The sequence below is a fragment of the Patiria miniata genome, unplaced genomic scaffold, assembly GCF_015706575.1.
Source record: "Patiria miniata isolate m_02_andy unplaced genomic scaffold, ASM1570657v1 HiC_scaffold_7, whole genome shotgun sequence".
In the NCBI taxonomy this organism is placed as follows: domain Eukaryota; kingdom Metazoa; phylum Echinodermata; class Asteroidea; order Valvatida; family Asterinidae; genus Patiria; species Patiria miniata.
This window is the reverse complement of record NW_024037074.1, coordinates 41762386-41770131: the sequence shown is the minus strand read 5'-3', so window position 1 is coordinate 41770131 and position 7746 is coordinate 41762386.

The window sequence follows — 7746 nt, the reverse complement described above, 5'->3', positions numbered from 1 at the left end:
GTGCAACGTTCTACTTTTCTTAATTGTATGAAAGCTATTTGCCATCTCTTTTTGGTTAAGTTTATGGAAAAGTGCACTTTTTTAAACATTAACCCTAACCACCCCAAATCCTTCAAAATCCATTGCCCCATTTTTGGGATTTTGGTAGCGAAGTCCATCAAAATCTACCTATAGCAGTGGTAGTCTTGTGGTAGATTTCAGCGGATTTGGTCCTAATGCATTATGTGAAGCAGGCACAGTGATGGATTTTGGCGGAATTGGTCCAGTACTTAGTAAAAGACACTCGGGAGTTAGGGTAAAAAAAATGTCCATGCTTTTCCAGACAACTGAGGGTCGTGTTGCTGTGATGTCATTTCAGGAAGACACTGGTTTTCTGTTCAAACTGTGAGCCCAAAACTTTGCTTATTGAAAACATTTGTGAGAAAAGTTTGCTCATTGGCTTACTGCCATGCATGACACAACGACAAATCAACAAAGAAAAATTTATGACAGCAAAATATCCCAAATTCTGGCAACTGTTGGTGCTGAAATAACTGTAACATTGAGGTTTCTGCCTGAAATGACATCACACTTTTGCTCATGAATATGGAAATTGGCAACGGCAGAAAAACGAAAATGACACCAATGTGCCCTTATGTAAATGGCAAAAACAAAAACTGAAAATCAAGGTTAAAAGGGACGCAAATGTGCACTTCCAAGGATTGCATTAAAAACAATACATTGCATGGGCCCTTCAAACAGAGAAAACCCATAAATGTAAGGCTTCAAGCTCTAAGCCTTTTACAGAGCGCAGTACAATTATTGCAGTTTTACAACTCCCTTTACAAATTACATGTGTGTACATGTATAGCCTCAACCCTAAAGTAGCGTGTAATACACTAATCTTAATGCATTACTGCATATATATACCCTCAATGTGATGTTATCTCTCTGTATGCATACCCTAGTCCAAATGCTCGCAGAGCGGTTGTGTTTGTACTACAAATTTAGCAAACCGATTTTTTTTGTTCTTCTTTTTTTTTTTTACCGTGATAGGCAGGGCAAAAGAAACTTAATTACCGGTAGATCATGCTGACAGGACTACGGCCAGGACAAGGCCATCATTTTTTTTGGGTGACAAAATAAAAAAGAAGTATTTCTGTATTATCTGTGGGTGCAACCCTGCAAAAAAAAAAATCCCATAGACACTAGTGCTAAATGCGCATACTTCAAAATTCTTTTAAAGATCTCAGAACTCTCACAGGTATTCAAGCTGCACCGAAAAATGATGATCAATGTGTCATCTTTCATTTTCTTTTCATTTTTTGGTGGGTTGACCATTGACTTTTCGAGATATTCTCACCCAAAGAAGACGACCCCTATTTTCCCCAAAGCGGAAAAGTAGCCATCTTGAAAAACGATCCCTCCACAACATGGCAAAATAGTGCCACTTTCGAGCCCAATAGCATCCAAAATGCTCAGAATTGGAAGCCCCAAGTCCGGGCCAGAGGTTTATTACCATATCTCATCAATTCCCCAATTTTATGGCTCTCAAAACTCTCTAATATAGAATATTTTGAGGGGTATAACTTTTATTCATGAGCTCGGCGGACGGATTTTTGGCCTATTTACAGGTGTGCACCCCTGTGAGTGTGAGGAAAAAGGCAAATTTTGTTGGCACTGAAAAGTCAATGGTTATCTTATAGCCGATGTAAATTCTTGTATCTCGTGTTCAATGGAGAACATGTTGTCATGGAAGTCTTTCTGTGTAGCTTCACCCTTGAGAAGGGATTCTCTGATTATTAATCATATTAAAAATTGGTTATTATTGGGCACGTAACCTAGATTTGATTTACTGATTATAAAAGATTTTGTTTTTAGTAAAATATTGGCAAAATGTGCGTGATTCTGCTAGAGCAAGCTACATGTACATTTTGTACATGTATACGTAAGTGCACAGTTTGTCAAATGTCAGGAGCTGAAGGCAGTGTTCACACCGGTAGTCCTAGTGATAATCCCAGTGTCACATAAGCAGGTGCATTTTAATGTCAGAAAAAGTCAATCCTAATGTGCTCAGGAAACATTTTCAGCTGTTATGGCATTCATGTTAATTCATATGAATGAGAAGAAATTGATCGAGAAAAGTCCTCTGCCTTTAATTTGGTGGCTTTTTGAGGTTTAATTTTCTGATTTCCTTTTAGAAAAAAAGTATGTTGTCCCTTGAGACATTTTAACTTTTTTTCCAAAATGACCAATCGAAGGCCAATTCATACTCAGCAGGAAAGCAAAAGTGAATGCAAATTTGTGACCTCATGTCAAAAATCACGCTGGAAATATTTCACAATGAATGTTCTGAAACGTCGAAAACCGGCCTTCAGGCTTTATTTACAAAAGGCTTTCTTTACAATTCACAGTTGCATAAAACAGAGCCCTGTTTTCCTTTCCAGCATCCAGTTTTATTCCCTAATCCCAGTGGATGCCACAAACATCAGATCTAATAGCAATAGTAAATGGATGAAACATTAAGACAGCCATAACTCTTATCGTTTGGTCCATTTAGTTTGGGTATATATTGGCGCATGCATCATTTAAACTGTAATTGTGAATTCACCTCTCAACTAAACAAAGGTAGTATTTGTGAGTTGTTTTCCAAGCTGGAAAGTGTTTACCGGTACTCTCGACTGGTACTCATGTTGGGGAAAAAAACGATGATACTTTCGGAAATTGCCGTTCTTAGTAAGTGGGAGTTGGAGATGATGGAGTCCAACTGATGCAGATATTGCAAACAGTGCTGACCTATCCTTGCAGCAACCTACTTCTTCATTGTTTTCTTTGGCTGAGAGAGTGTGTCATTGTACACCCCGTTTTCTTCCGGCTGTCTTGCATTTTTTCCCCCAGCCGGTTATCCTATATCAGATCAGTCTTCCCCATGTTTCCTTTGCCGACCTGTTTGTTCTAACTGGAAACCATGTTGACTTTCCCCACAGTTCCATCAAGATTTTAGGCCACAGTCCGATCCCACATCCTCCAATTTCATCTGGAGATGTCATCCTGACAATTCCCTTGCGATCTTCAATGATCCCTTTCTTCTGTCTTTGTCGTCATCCCAAGCGCCGTTCTCATTTATTTCCATTACTCCATGAAGTCTCAAATTAACGCTGCTGTTTTTGGCATTTATCAGTAATGCACATTTTGCATGTTTGACATGGCTTATGAAGTTTCTAATTTTAGAAAACTGAGGATTTGAACATGTAGCACCAAAAACAGTGTCTTCTTTTCTTCCTACATCTTTTCCTGTTACATGTAAAAAATTGTGGGTTTGTTTTTTTACTGTCGGTTGTTTTACTTGTTTTTTTTTTGTCAGTTGTTTTTCACATGTTCCTCCTTAGGCCTATTCCTTCTTATTTTGGGTAGAGTGCATCCATTATCAAATACAACATGAGCCATCAACCCTAAATCTTCTCAAATCCTCCAGGCGGTTTTAAAAGATTTTGGAGGATTTAGGCTGACTGGCAAAAAGTTGTCGGTTTATTTTGGAGGATGCATTGTGTCGAGTTTGTATGCATTGTTTATGTTTAGCCGTGCATAATTGAGCCCTGCAGTATGCGCGATATCATCTGCACTGCTTCTTAATGTCATCGGCACTGCCTCAGCCTTTAACAGTGACTGTTGGAGGATTTTGAACGATTGAGACAATGGTTGCCCATCAACCAAACAACAAATTCAAGAAATAACAGGTGATTTTGGAGGATTGAGGCCTTATCCAAATTTTTAGATAGTGGCAATTGGAGGATTTTGCAGGATTGAGGATGGTTCTTAGCCAAAAGGGTCTGGTGGTTAGAGCTAATTTTTATCTTTCAAATATTGGTGTTTGCCGGAGGATAATGTTCCTGTTTTCCCTCTCTGTGGAAATTTGAGTGAATTTCCCTTTTTGTTAAAAAATTTGAAGACCACAGGATGCGTTTCTAATTTACATTATTTCTTTAAAAATTCAGTAAATGTATACAAAAAAACCTAAATTTTCTTAAGGTATATGTATGTAATGAAGCAAAGAATGAGCTCTGCAGCAAGGGAATGACTAATTACGCCATTTATTGCATTCTCCCTTGTCTCTGTGGACACACTACTGACAGTTAATGTCGTTAAAGAAAAATGGTCGTAAAGAGTCCGGGATAGCTTGGGTCGTGAGCTTTATGCCAAGAAACGCTGATCGGTATTTGAAGAAGAGCCGGGGCAAGCAGCTAGTATTTTAATGATTACCCCGACACTTAGCATTATTACCAGAGTTGAAACAAACAGGTGAATCATTCTTGAGTTCCTACATTTTTACCCTGACAAATAATTTTTTTCATAATTATTGTTGTTTTTTTTGGTAAAGTTGTATTTGTTTTCACTTGCTACAGTTGTGCTGACTTAAAAGTTTTTCATCCGAGCAAATTTATGACGTGTTTCCACAATGTATACTGGTACATGTACCGATACATGAGAGAAAAGACTGAGTTTTATTTAATAATTGTGCTACACAATTCTGTAAAACATGAGCTTGTCATGAAGTGTTGTAGCTGGGACTCTTTTAGTCAAAAATAAACAAACAAACAAACAAAAAGCAAATCCAAAAAGCAGATCCCCCCATAAAAAAAACACCCCAAATTAATGCAAATCAGAAATTATCACAAAAATGTTTTCTATCCTTGTCTTATTGGATAGGAAATTGTGGCAAATCAAAGATGACTAAAATAGGTATTCCACAAACTATACATGTATGAAATCTGAAATATTGACCATCCTTTTTGATGATTCTGATATTTTTTAAACAAGGATTTGTTTAGACCTCTGAGAGAATTGATAGTATTTGATAATTGTGTGGAAACAGAGACTTGGTGAGCGCATGAACATTTCTAATTAGGAGTTGCGACATTGTGCCATGGTTGTATGCACTCCGTGCTGCGGTTTGTGCGGTACAAGGTCAAGATTGCCTTTGGAAATCAGTGAGGAAAGTATCAATTATTTATGTCTGAATGGTTCACGATAGGTGGACTGGAAGATATGTCGTCCATGTACATGTATGCATACAACATGTACCTTTATGTAATAATATGAGGGTTTTTTTACCATGTCATGCATAAGTTATGTTTTACTAATGCATTTCTGAGAATATTTAATTCATCTGAATTTTTATGATTCATTGAACTAGGTGTACATGTAGCATTGGGATTTAAATAAAATATTGTGAACAAAAAATATGTGGAGCTCTCTGATCAGTCGAATCCAAAAACACCAGTCGTTTTCTTTAGCTTGTGTCAGCAAAAATAATGAAAGGCTTAATTTTTTAAGATTGATGTCGAATATCCAGTTTTCAAAATACAAACCCAATAGTGGAATTCAAACTGAAATTTTTAAAAATGATTTAGGGTGTGTACACAAAAGAGTGCAATTCAAAATACGAAACGGCAACTTTTGAATCGGAAGCGCTACGAATTGACCTATTGCGGTAGACTCGCGTTAGAATCGCGTCAACGCAGCTTGTGGAATATTGTCCAATTACATGATATACAAATGGACGCGGAATGCGCAACGTCTGAGACAAACAAAACTTAGCATACAAACATTCCATTGGGTTGTCTAAGGGGCGTGGCTAACTCGCAAACGGCGATAGGTCAATTGAATCAACTGACGGGACTCAAAATTATGCACACATGTACATGTAGGTCTACTCTTTCTTCTCAAACAAGTACCCACTGAGCTGAAACTTTAACAGGTTGGTTGTTACAAATGCGTCCAACTAACATTAAAATTTTCAGCAATATTTGTTGCTTTGAACATAAAAGAAATACAAAAAATGCAAATGATTGTTCGTAACTTTAAGCACACAGTGATGATGATGATGGGTAATAGTTAGTGTGGGACCATGTTATTAAGTCTTGTTCCAAGAGTCAACGGTGGGGCTTACATATTAGTTTCAAGAAAGGAGAAAGTACGGACTAATTAACAGCTTGACAAAAACAAGCTTGCAAGAGGAGAGGGCTGGCCTGTTTCATCGGAGGTCAATATCTCATCAGACGTTGGCATTTCCAATTGTAATTCCCAGGCTGTTTGGTTTGCTGATCTCCATGGCATCTGTGTAATGCATTTAATAAGCCCCTGTGCGGCTAGGATTTAGGATTGGATTTCATCCCGTTAGATTCCGGCAAGCTTCAGTTGGACAAGAAAATGAAGAGTTGTTTTTTTCTTTTAAGAGGGGTATTGATTTATTAGTAGTGGATATTTTACACGGACAGTGAAGATCATTTGAATTAAAGGTTACGAAGCACGTGTAGGTACATGTTTCAGAAATCTTGACTTTTAGACGTGACTTAAATCTTTGTAATCAGGGGAGGAAGCAGAAGTCATTTTTGTGTCTTTTTAACACAAATTATGGCTAAGTTTTCCAATTTTTATTATTTAATGTACACAAACCATGCACAAGCTTGTGGCATCTCCACATGCGCACCAGGCGCCCAGCGTTAACAACATCTTCACATGCGCACCAGGCGCCCATCGTTAACAACAGCTTCACATGCGCACCTGGCGCCCAGCGTTAACAACATCTTCACATGCGCACCAGGCGCCCAGCGTTAACAACATCTTCACATGCGCACCAGTTGCACAGCGTTAACAACATCTCCACATGCACACCAGGCGCCCAGCGTTAACAACATCTTCACATGCGCACCAGGCGCCCAGCGTTAACAACATCTCCACATGCACACCAGGCGCCCATCGTTAACAACAGCTTCACATGCGCACCTGGCGCCCAGCGTTAACAACATCTTCACATGCGCACCAGGCGCCCAGCGTTAACAACATCTTCACATGCGCACCAGGCGCCCAGCGTTAACAACATCTTCACATGCGCACCAGTTGCACAGCGTTAACAATTTTCAAGAGGTTGACCCTATTGCAACTCTATCCTTGTCATGGGTGGTTTTACATTGGTCCCAGTCTCTCAGAGAAAAAGAGAAGGAAAGGAATTTTTGTGACGATAGCACGGCAGGGCGCATGCACGTGGTGTGGCCAGTCAAAATAACGATTCACGGACGTTCGTTGCCCCACGGCTTGCAGCACTTTTGCTGTGCAGAATTTTCCTTTATTTTTTCAGCTAAATATAGATAAGATTTGATGTGAATTTGATGTGTCCGAAACTTTGAGTTTTCCCCGGATCTTTTAAGAACCTCACAAACTCACACAAGAGATTTGTCACATCATGCACATGGTGCTAACGTATGTAAATCTTTATCTTACAGCTCAAAATAGTTTTATTTTTAATCGAGGCACTTTTGGATAATTTTACAGGGGAAGTGTTTTGATAAATTTCATGCGGTAAATTGGATTGACGACATTTTGTTTGAACGCTTTCATGCCTGAATACTATCCAAATACTGGGAGCGCCAGTATGGCACGTTATAAGGGGCGCACCACATGTTGGTGTTTTTTTTCCTGCTACTCGAGTGACAGTAACCTGAAAAATCCATAATCCAAATAATAATGTAAAAAATGACGTTATTATTTTATAACTAGCCGTATGTGTTTATGTTCTGCGAACTCTCATCATTCATGTCAAATTTGTGTTGTAATCTGATAAATCCTCAACCAAGCATTCATAAGATTCAAGAATTCAGCCTCCAATGTTCCGATACAGTACTCCCTGCATGGACATTCATCCAGTGTGCACTGCTTGACACATCATGTGTATTTTATAGGCCCCTGGATTTATGATGTGCGAGACAA